General features: G+C 46.5%; 1 non-coding gene across 1 annotated transcript; it reads left to right on the top strand.

Moving 5' to 3' along the window:
• Positions 1 to 10,982: 10,982 nt before the first annotated feature.
• Positions 10,983 to 11,089, top strand: LOC112896046. The gene has a single exon (XR_003229336.1). It is a non-coding gene; the product is annotated as a small nucleolar RNA R71 (small nucleolar RNA).
• Positions 11,090 to 12,388: the final 1,299 nt, after the last annotated feature.

Here is a 12,388-nt window from a genome sequence, read left to right as displayed (position 1 = left end):
AGCTTGAGACTTAGGCTCGGTGGATCAAGAGTTGCATTAATGTTAACGTTGTGCAGGTATCTGTGTGACAGTTCATGTACTTGCAATGCTAGACATATATTTTGTTAGTGTGAAATATGTGTTTGTTAGTCTAAAGCTCATGTGTGTTTTTGTGAAGTTTTTAAAAATTTAAAGTGGTAAAAACAAGGGTATTTATGTAATTTTATAAAAGTATAAGTCCTTTTACGCAAATATTTGATTTACAAAGTAATTTCCAAAGTTACTTAGGACTAAAGTGTAAAAAGTGCAAGTCATCATGACATGTCTATCCAACCATTATGACGAGTCTATCCCGTCATTATGACGTGTCATAAATGCTTGCATTTAGGTCCTGAATTTTATAAAGTTTCATTCTTTAGGACAAAAGCAATACAAATCCGACTTTTGTTCAAAGATTCACGTGTAAAAATATAAGTTTTGAGTTTTTAAACTTGGGCCCTAAAGCAATGTTGCAGAGTTTGAAAAACTCTCCAACTTTCATTTTGGGCAATTCTTCATTAGGGTTTTAAATCAACGGAAAATTTTGTTTTACAGAAAAGCCCCTGTAATTTTCTGAATTTGCGTTTAGGCCCTTGGGAAAGTCCATCTGTTCTTCTCCTCTTCTTTTCCTTATCCTGACGCTTCCCTTATCTCCACCGGCGGCATGCTCTGGTTTCCATTCCTTTCCCCACCTTCTGTTTCCCCTTTCTCTCCTCTAAGCACAGCTCGGGCAGCCACGGCACAGAGACTCGGAGGGAGTGGGCTCAAGCGGCTGCGCAGGCCTACAGGCGCGGCTCCTGGCGCGAGTGTCGCGGGCTGTGGCGGCAGCGGCCGAGCGGAGGGAGCCAGGGCGGCGCCGAGCGGTCCAGGCGGCCAGGGCGGGCTGGCGCAGGCAGGGTGGTGCGCGGGGTCGAGCGGCGCACGGCACGGCTGCAGGTGGCCCTGAGCGCGGATCCGCGGGGCGCAGGCGAGCGTCTTCCGGCGGCAGTGGAGGAGCAGCAGCAGGCGTTGGGCGGGCCGCGGCAGACGAGCGCAGGGAGCGGCGGCCCCAAGCGACGTGCGGGTGCGTGCGGCGCGCGCTGGCGCGTGGGCGACGAGCAGCTGGCCCAGGCGGGGCATGCGCGGTCGAACAGAGGCGCACAGGGGCGGCGAGTGGGCCCAGGCGGCGCAGGTTCGGGCGGGAGCAAGCCAGCAGGCACGCGCGCGGACGCTGGGCGATGCGGGCTGGGCTCGTGCGGCGCGCGGCAGTAGGTAGAGCGGCGGCCGGCGCGGCGCTGGAGGCAGGCCAGCAGGCGGCGCGTGCGTCGCGGGAATTGGCGAGCAGGCGGCGTGGGCTGGCGGTGGCATAGCGCGCAGGCGAGCCCGAACGGCAGCGGCCAGGTGTGCGGGCAGCGCAGAGTGGCGGGCTCAGGAGCGAGCGGAGGCAGGCGCTGGAAATAGGAGCAGTGCAGGCTTGAGTAGGAGCAAGCGATGCGGGCCAGGCGCGTGCGGCACCGCGGCGGCTCGGGAGCGGCGCGGGCAGAAGTGAAAGCTGGTGTTGTGGGCGCGCAGATGAAGCAGCACGCGGCGAGCGGACGCTGAGGCAGTTCGCGGGCGGTGCAGGAGCGAACATGAGCAACGCCAAGCGGGTGGCGCGAGCGTGCGCACGGTGACGCGCGGAAGCTGGTGGAGTGTGCAGGTGTTGGGCGGCCGAAGCAGAACGGGCCCATAGGCACGAGCAGGCAGTGCTGGAGTGCGACGTGCCGAGCAACGGCACGCGGTGGAAAGGTGTTGCGCAAGATGCAGGAATGCGGTAGCCGTATCGAGAACGCAGCCAAGGTGTTCGATGAAATGCTAACCGCGGGAGAAGTGAAGCTGAGCCTGCGAAGTGGGATCGGGTCAAGGATGCGCGCGGCTCAGACATGTGCAAATGTGACACGGCGAGGCCGAAGCGAGCGCGTGTCCAGCAGCAGGAAGAGGAGTTATGCAGGGCATTGACGAGCAAGGCAACGACATGCAGAGTGGCGACGTGCAACACATGGCAGTGTTTCCGCTGGGCGAGCTCAGGCTACGACCGAGTTGAGTGCAGGAGTGGCCGTATCGAAGATGCAGTTAAGGTGTTCGACGAAATGTTGGCCGCGAGAGAAGTGATGCCAACTGCGGTGATGTGCAATACAGTGATCGGAGGCCGTCGAGGAGAGGGCAATGGAAGGCACGGCCCTAATGCAAGCAGACTACGGTCCTCGCGAAGGCGGAGGTGGGAGTGTAGCATGGCGAGTCGGAAGGAGGAGCGGCGAAACGAAGGCGGCGGTTATAGCGCGGCGAATTCGGAAGGAGCAACTGCGCGGGTGTGCCGACCGTGTCTCAGCGGCACACGCGCATGGGCAGTGAAGGCTTAACCTGTGAGCAGGAGAACCTTGAAGTTCACGGAGGAGTTGGCCTAGCGAATCAATTCGGCTCCATCGTCTCGTCCCAGGAGTCCATGACACCCAACAACTCCTATCTCTCGTCGATCGCCGAGCAAGACCACAACACCTCAAGAAAGCTCGTGAACCCTCTCATCGAACTCTTCCCATCGCCAATCTTGTTCGCCACGGAAAATCACTTTCCGTCTGTTCTTCTCCACAACCAAGGTTTGCCCTGATCCGCTGAATCTTCCTAATGCCGGCGACTCTTTTGCCGGAATATCGTCATTATCCTCCTGTTATCTGTTTTCCCCAATCAGGGACTTAATTGTTTCGATTTAAAAGTTCTAGGGTGTTCTCTGTAAAGTTTCCAAAATCTTTTTTTGTTTCAAATCAATGAACTTCTACATTTTATAGATTTCCGTAAGAAGTTCATAAAAGTATAAAATCAGTTTTGTTTGAAACCCTAGGTCGAAATCTGCAAGTTTTATGTTATGATCTTGAGTGAAAGTCTTTGAATTGTGATCTAGGTTAAATGTTAGGGAATGAATGTTTTGTTGTGCTTTATATTGTATGCATGTGATATAGCTGAGAAGTAAACCATGGAATATATGTTTTAAATAGAGATGTGTGATGTTTAGTTAATCCTGTTATACGAACGCTCATATCCCTACCATCAAGACATTGTCCTCGTCTTGATTGTCGTTTCATTAAGGTTCTCTTCGTATAAAGATCCTTGTTAATCCGTGTGTATCTGCTACTTAGCCAATACCTCTCTGCAGCTATGCTTTAGTATCGGCTGTCAGATCAGCCGCTAAGCATCTGTTTCCTTTGAGTTTAGAATACTTCTGTGTAACAATTATCAGCCGATGCATTTCTTATGGTATGCTTCTACCATCGGCTGGTTAACTGAAACGGTTATTACCTTTCTATATCGGCTACTATCGATACAATTCCTTTGTTCTGTCCTACATCGGCTGCACCTAGATGATGTATCGGAGTTGCACGCATGACTTTAAGATTCTTGTTATCGGCCGATCCAAGCCGGTTCTAGTTGTTTTTTTTTCCATATCGGTTATGGCCGATCAATCCGTAGTTTTCCCCATCCTCGTCCACACACTTTTATCAGTCAATTTATCGACTGAGAGATCGGCTATCTATACTTATCGGTCACACACCCTTAACCACACTCCATTCGGCTATGCGTCACTCAATAGTTGTGCTGACGTAATCGAGTCGATACAACCACACCTAGTTACCTAGAAAAACACTTAAGCACATCTCAGTTAAGACAACTGCTTTAGGAATCATCCTTCTGCCAAAGTAATCGATGCTTCCATCGATCGTCTAGGAACCTGATACACTCGTCAATCAGCTAAACCCTCGTTGTTTCCAACCAGCTCTGTTGTAACCCTCAACATGTAGCTGATTCTGATTAATTATCTCCCTAAAGCTTCACCTAAGTTTAGTTTCAGATCTCTTTTGATTGTTATGTGAGTAGCTTGTTAAATGAATGTTGAATTGCAACTTTGTTGTGAAGTAAAATAGTTTTGTGTGCACATTTGAATGTAATGTTGCATTACATGTAGATACGACTACTTTCAGCAACGGTACCTGCGAGATCTCCTAGAAGTCTACGGAGGATGTTCCTGAAGACCAAATGAACATCACCAAGGGATTAACTGAAGCCCCGAACCAAAGTTCGGAAGATGTTAACATTTCTGACTTCAGATGCACCAGTAAAGACAAGCCCCGGACATAACCCACTATTTTAATTACACTGCAATCTATATCTATTTACGTATTCTATGCATTAAGTTCTTAGGAATTGCTTCAAACCCTAGATGCATGAATCCTAGGAACCAATGTATTGCACCTGAGGTCATATCGACTAGATGCTATGCTAATAGGACCGGTAGAAGTCGGGTGATTTCCTGTCACTCGCGCGATATAGGAATTGTAATGTTTACATTCCTGTTATCACTATAAGGATGCCGGACGGGAGTTTTGTGCGGTATCATGGTTGAGGTGATACCCCGTCTATGTTGTTGAATTTTGATAAGGTCGCAGTGTGTGCCGATCGGGGTTAAGCGTTTGAAAGTACTAACCACATGCCGCGAAATATGGTAAGCGGTAAGCCTAGTAACCAATCGGCCTGAGGAGTGGACATACCTCCCACCACTCGTCTTGCTTCTTCTGGTTACTTATGTTCGACTGAGGAAATACGTGTTGCAAGGGCAACCAGGAATACGGGTTTTGTAGTCGCGCTACAGACGTATGTCCTGCACTTTGGAAGTGCGTATGTTCCTGCAGTCGCTTGTGGTGGCTCTGATCCACGAGTCGGAATGAAAGGTAAACGGTTGCTTCGAAACGACCCTTTGGTGTTTCAAGCGTGTGAGTTAGGTTTACCTTGCAAGGTTAAATTCGATTCAGAATCATCCGCCTCTCCCGATGATTGAGACTACTTAATCCCTTTATCACACAGAGTAACAAGAGCAACTATATGATGAATAATACTGATGGTTGAGATAAAGAGCTCTACCTTGCTTGCTTAGTTGTAAGTGCTTATCTAGAATGGTTAATCACATAGAACTTGAAAGCTAAAACTTGAAAATAAGAATCTACTCTTAGTTGATTTTCAGCTAAAACTTAACCCAGAACTATTATAAGCCTTCATAAGTCTAGTTATGGGCTAAGTATACCCAATCCCGGGTAAGCCTTGCTGATTATTAGTATACTCAGCCTTGCTAGTTATATGTTCTGCAGGTAATGTCTTGAAGACCCTACTCTTCCCTTGCCTTGGCCCGGTGCTCTTACAGAAGGTTGGTCCGTGGAATGGAATCCGTCCCCAGCCAGCACTGGTGATATCGAGTGATGTCATGCCCGGGCTTAGCATGACATCCGTCTTAACGACGTGTTGTAATCATCGCGTATGTTTTCCGCTGCTAAAAAAAACATAGTTTTAACAGTTTGTAATCTTTTCTCTAAATTTGAAACTTCGTACCTCTTTTGGAAACCCTTGTAATGTAATTTTCTCTGTGATGTAAAATGTGATGGTGATTGTATCTCTAGACTCACCTTCGTGTGAGGTAACCTTATTTGATCCTGTGTATCGGTGGTTTATCGGGACGTTACCCGACAGGCCAAGGGATTATACCGTTTGAAGCACGTCGGAGCCCTCTGGAGTGGACTCGCGTACTTGAGCCGGTATAATTCAGGTTGGTTCTGCTACAACCTGTGCACAACACAACTCTCTATTTCGTTTGAACTTCCTAGCTTTTGTGAATTTCATACCTTAATACCTAGGGGGTGTATAGTTTCACCTTGCCTTGGCGGTTGGAAGGTAGAACAGCTTATCTTAGTATCATCCCACTCATTGCCTATTTTGGATCCCATCTCGGAGTTTTTGATAATTTTTGAAAACAATGTTCCTCGGATGGTACTCTCGATCGCTCAAGTAGTATATAAACCTCTCCAAAAGCTTTTCTTTAGCCTCAACATCCAACATCTATAAGGCTTATGTGGAGCTTGGGTAGGTAGTATGAGACTCACTTAAGTATTGCTAAGCCAAAGATTGGTTCTTTTAGAGGTGTATGCCAACTCAAACTCTGATCAAGATGAAAGTGATCTCGGGATGATGGACTCATGCATGCAACATTGGTCTTTTGAACTCCTTATTTTGTATGGATATTTTTTTGTTTCCTTTCTTGGACCATGGACCATACTTTTCTTTTTCTCTTCATTCTTCTTTGTTTTTTTGTGTCTCATCAATTTTTTTGAATACTGATGGTCCATGTCCTTTCATGCAGGGAATTTTTTATGGAATTTGGATGGAGTGTAGGATGAAGACCATGGAAATTTATTTGATGGCTTAGATTGATGTAGAATGGTGAACACGAATGATCTGTGATCGTGAAGGCATACATCTTAAGGACTCAACATTTGACTCAGCTCATTTACACAATTAAGTGGTTGTATGGTGGTTTATCATGTAAAGTATTTGGCCTTGGTAGGAATTTCATAACCACTGAGGAACATGTCTTTTTAATTTTTGAGATAAATCATCCAAGATTTTCACCTTACTAGAGCAATAAGGGAACTCTACCAAAATGTAGCCATATCATGTCTCTCAACAACTTAGGTTTGGATTAACATGTGCTCCCACAAAGTTTCAGGTTCACTTATGCCCAGTAATTCAAGTACTTCTAGTGTATCACATTCTAAACAAGGTACTTGCAGAAAGCTAACAGAGCAATATTCATCATTTCCAAAAGAAAGGAGCATAAACAAGATTCATGTCCTAGTTGGAAGTTATTTTTCAAAAAGCAAATATTTTTTAAATTTTCAAAATTTTCAGATTTTTTTTCATTTTTTTCATAGAAGATAAATTAACTAAGTAATTATACAACTAGCTAGCTTCATCGTACGGTGGGGGCCTCTCCCCCAAACTTGGTCGATTACTCGTACGTGTCCCAAACTACCGAAGAAGTCGTTCATCATCTTTGTGTTTTCGTTGAGGGTCGTCTCAATCCGCCCGACTCTTGTGTTGGTGTCGTCCACTGTCTCCACCACATGTGAGATACTCTCATAGTAGTTTGGTGGGAAGCGGGCGGACTGCATCCTACTGAATTGCTGGTGCGAAGGTCCTCCTTGATATGCCCCTTTGGTGTACCCTAAGCCATATGACCCAACGTGCCACCCTCCAGAGTATGCTCCATGGGATGCCTCTGTCGCGGACGTCTCTGGTGGTGGAGGTTGAGGACGGGATGGCCCTACAGTCTCTCTCATACGTCTGGTCCTAGCCCTCGTAGTTGGTCCTGCACCTGAAACACTATGCCGAGCTAGTTCTCTCCATTCCGGACGAGGAGGTCTCCCCTCTTCCAGTGAATGGGTTAGTCTTTTTATGGCATATAACCCAAGTCTCATGCATGGCAGCGAGACTTCGGTTATATAACCCCTGTAAAAAATCATGATGAAAGAACCATCGGCCGCCACCCGAAGCATGTGGCCCTGGACAAAGTGTTCCCTAGTAATTGTAGGACGTTCTTTTTCAAGGTATGTGATCGTGGCACCATCAAGAATGTCCAAAGCATACTCAATTTGAGTGACTAAAGAAGTCATCTCGATGCTGCCCACTCGAGTTGGAGTGGAGCGCCACTGCTCTGCCATGGATTTTATGGTGAAAACTTAATTTCTTTACCATGGCGTTCATGATCAGGAGTTCATCATTTCTAATAGGCCTCAAATCAGAACGTGGGTGCAAAGTCATGGCCAACCAACGGTGCATAAAGTTTAATGTGGGGTTATGAATGTCATTAGTTCGTGGTGCTCTACTACTTTCTTGACCAGAAATTTTCTCCTAGAATTTATTTGTATCAAAGTTGGGGAGACTTTCATAAGCATCTATAGAGCATCTTTTGTTAAACCCCAGGGCATTGCTAAGTGTGCGCCAAGTGCAAGAGAATTCTTCGTTAAACATACGAAAATTTAAGCTGGTGTCGGTGACAACAATGTGCTTAGGAATTCAAGAGTGAGAAGTTTCTAACCAGGTTCTGTAATACTCCAAAAATCCGACCAGCCAACATTGTGGAAGACGGACCTGAACTCATTGTCCATACCGGTTGAGTTCCTCATCAAGAACACAAGTATGTTCAAACAATCGGTCTCTCATCATGGCGAAGGCCTATCTTTCCAGGTCCGTTCTCAGGACAATTTGTCCTTCCTCGTTTAGGACTCGGATTCTCCTTGATGTTGCTCCTTGGCCTGGCAGAGGGATGGAGTCCACCGACATGCTGTCTGAGATGTGTGTGGGCGTCTGCGAACCGTTGTTGGACCTGCTCTTGAACCTGATGTGCATTGCCTTCTTCGCACCACTCTTTAGCTTTGATGCCCATGACATGGTTCCTGCGAAAGGTTAGCTGATACCTAAAGGACTAACACGATAATTAAGATAGGATTAGCGGTTAGTTGTTCTTGTGTGGTTAAACACCTCCACAAACCTTCTTTCGTTCAGCTTAAATTTATTTGGGAACTACTAAAACTGAAAATATTTTTGGGATTTTTCTTTCTTAGCTGAGAACTACTAAAGCAAGCGCTAAGTTGCTTGAGAAAGAGAGGAGAGAAGTGCTCAAAAGCTAGGAGTTTGTTTGTTCGAGTTGTGGTGTGAGTTTCTGAGGCAATGAGCACCTAGATTTATAGCAAAAGGGGGAGGAGCTGGTACGGCCGAACCTGAGTGCTTTGGCTGAACTCCATGGTGCTCGTTTGTCCACGTCCTTGAGCTATGGATAGAGTTGCAGGTGGAAGGGCTGCTTTCGGTGGTGAAATGGCAGGAACGGTGGAGTGCTTTGGGCGAATCATGGGGGGTCGGCCAAACAGTAATCACCATCTTTTGCACATAACTTTGATCAGCCTTGTCACCTGCACGTTGCTATGTCCCCTCTGCAGAAAAACACACTAAAACACATGGTCGTAGGGTCCGCCGAACACATGCAGTTCGGCCGAACCCCCAGCACCAATTTTTTTCTTTTCTCTTTCCCTAAGCTAATGATGCTGCTGAATTCGAAATTTAAACATGCTGATTCAAAAAATTAAATTTAGGAATTAAATATGAAGGATACAAACCAGTTTACCTCATGGCGAGTGCTTGCGTTTTTAAGTCCTTGAGCTAGACTTCTCCGTCGTTTGTTTAGCTTGATTTAACATCGTCCGGTCCTGGAGATGGTGACACGGATGAGGCTGTTTCTTTCTTGCGCCAGATTTTAATTTTTCTTTGGTGTGATGTCTTTCTTTGGTTCAGTGGGCTTCTGTTGTGCTCCTGTTTTTCAGTCATCTTGGGCGTGCCATTTGATTTCTTCTTCGAGGTTCGGGTTGCTTAACGACGTTGTTCATTCTCCCCATGCTCCTTCATTGTGATGACCATGATGTCCGTATTTGGCTTGGGAGAAGTTACTTCAATTCTCTGCATATTGCCCCTGCCATAAAGTATTCTTACCATTGAACATTTTTCTACCCTTGGCTTGAAGGCGAATTTCTCCTCCTTCCCATTTATGCTCAAATTGATTTCTCCTCCTCTGACATCTATGTTCACGTTCGCGGTACTCAGGAATGGTCTCCCAGGGATGAGAGGTGTTGTCGTGTTGACTTCCATATCCAGCACAACGGAGTCAACGGGTACGAAGAAATTCCGGATTCTCACCGAGATATCTTCCGCTATACCCGCTGGGTAGCGAACCGATTGGTCCGCTAGCTGCAAACACATAGCTGTAGGGGACAATAGAGTATGATTTAGTTTATCGAATACTACCTTGGGCATCATGCTGACACTGGCTCCAAGGTCGCATAGAGCATGATCAAAATATTGTGTCCCAATCGAGCATGAGATGGTGGTACATCCGGGGTCTTCTTTTCTGGGAGAGTGTTTAGGATCGCGGCGCTACATTCCTCCGTCAGCTTGACAAACTCAGTCGTCGGCCTCGGCCGTTTGTTGTTGAGGATGTCTTTGTGGTACTTTGCATATGTCGGAACCTGCATCGCCTCTAGTAGTGGAATATTCACGTAGAGCTTTTTAATTACCTCTAGGAACCTCACAAACTGTTCATCTATAGTGGGTTTCCTGTTTCTTCTCGGGGAAGGTAGTAGCGTCGTGTCGTAGAATTCGTGTGGAGCGGTTTTCCCTCCGGTATTTGTTTCTGAGTTCTTTGAGGAGAGTTCTCCTAAGGGTTTTCCTCCGTTTTCTCCTCGTCTTCGCTTTCTTCTGCCTGTACTTCCTTGTTCTTTTCTGCTGCATTAGTCGGATATGGCAGGTCTCTAGTGGATTTACCTCCCCTCGTGGTTACCGCTTTAATCTTTTCACATGGAGAATTTTCAGGTTGCCCCGGGATTCTCCCTATTTCATTTGGAGGTAGAGAGGCAACAAGTTGAGATACTTGGGTTTCTATCATTTTATTAAAGCTCAATTGATTTTTCATGGCAGAAGACAAGGATTCCATCTTTCAATCTATGCTTTTCAAGATTTATTGGTTGTAAGGAACTTTTTGCTAATATCTTCATTGATTTTAACTTGACCTAGCACAAGATCTTTGATGGAAGGCTGATTGCTGAAATTATTGCCATTATTATTGAAACCGTTACCTCCCTGGGGTTGATCGAAGGTGAGGTTTGGCCTTGAGTTCCACCCTTGTTGTTGTAGTTGTTCGGGCAGAAACCGTTGTTGTTGACGTAGCATGCATCTTCACGGGTTTCAGGACAATTGTTTCATGAATAGCCTGCATTTCCACAAACCTCGCAACTCATGCGAGCATCCATGGCTTGAGCTGTCTCGTGTGTTGGGGCCTCCAATTTCTTCATGAGAAGGTCCAATTTGGCTGCCAACATGTCCATCCCATCAACTTGATGGACTCCATGAGTGTGCATTAGAGCACGTTCGTCGCTCCATCCTTGATATGTGGCTATTTTCTCCACAGATGCTGGGCGGGGCCAACTTCCAATGAAAAGAATGCCCCTCCAGCTGCAGTATCAATATGCTCACGCGCAGAACGCTTGGGCCCATGGTAGAAGGTCTGAATTAGGAACCAAATCTGCATGCCGTGGTGTAGGCATGCAGTAATGTACTCTTGGAAGCGTTCCCAAGCCTCCACGATGGACTCATCATTGTTTTGCTGGAAGCTGAAAATCTTGTTTCGGAGGGCATTTGTTTCGCCCACCGTGAAGAATTTTGCAAGAAATGCATTGGAGCATTTCTCCCAAGTGTTGATGGCATTTCGGTCAGCATAGAACCATTGTTTCACCTTCCCTAACAATGAAAATGTGAATAACCAAAGAAGAACGGCATCAACGGACGCACCTCTTATGGTGAATGTGCTGCATATCTCCAAGAAGTGTTGGAGATGAGCATTGGTGTCCCTATTCATCTTGCCGCAGAACGGACTAGCTTGCACCATGTTGATGAGTGCTGGCTTGAGCTCAAAGTTTCCATCTCCGACTGCGGTTTCAGGTCCAATTGGAACATTGGAGCTCGATGGAGCGGAGTAGTCACGGATCGATTTTTCGGCCATGCTAGCTGAGGTTGATGGTGTGCTATCTGTATAGGTGAATAGGCTCGTGATCGAGAATCTCTTCTGAGGAGGAACGATGTTGGTATTTCTTAACATTCATAGAATAATCCGCAAGTGCACGGAGATATAGCTGTAGCACTTCACCCGTGAGTATTCAAGGGTATCATATTTCCATAAGGAACGAAGGTACTAGCCTTCTAACTGGTTCGTCCAAGGACACACAAGAATAAAGTAGGCAAGGATAAAGAGGATTCATATGGCTTAAGAGTTCTAGTAAAGATAGGTTCAACCTCTACTTTCTTATTTCGGGCACCGGCTTACACCTGGTCTATCAAGTGTATCAGGCTATTAGCTCTATGCCCAACCCGAACATGGGGGACTACAAGGGACTGATAGGGTTGTAACCACCTGCTGTCTACCCTAATAGATCATGGGGAACGGTAGAAAACAAAGGTAACTTCAAGCCTAGACACCACGTCTACGCTATCAATTACTACTTCTAGCCCCGGCCAGACTCCATCTTAAGACTCAAGTCCTTAAGCTAGAAGCAACCGATCAAGAGCGGATAATGATCCCGCAAGTAAGTAAAGAGTAAACTTACTTAACCAAGAGACTCACCACCATAGGAAATTACAAATACCTACTTAAGAAAGGAAACATCTGTCGAGGTACAAGGCCGGGGAAGAGTGTCGACAGGCCGGCACTTCCCCCGAACTACTCTCACTCTCTCCCTATTTTCTAAGCACTACGGAGGTAGGGCTTCGCCTTGGAGTGGAGCTCTTGTTCTTCTCTTGTGTTGTGTGTTGAATGGGGGCTCTCCTCCTCCTTATATAGTCCTCCAAGGTCGGTTTCTGGTGGAGTTATACATGGAAACATTGTGAACCACCTTGGGAGAGCACGGGGGATCTTCCCTCCAAAATTGAGTGAGACGGA

Source organism: Panicum hallii, chromosome 5 (genome assembly GCF_002211085.1).
Source record: "Panicum hallii strain FIL2 chromosome 5, PHallii_v3.1, whole genome shotgun sequence".
Taxonomy (NCBI): domain Eukaryota; kingdom Viridiplantae; phylum Streptophyta; class Magnoliopsida; order Poales; family Poaceae; genus Panicum; species Panicum hallii.
This window is presented reverse-complemented; position numbering and strand designations above follow the sequence as displayed.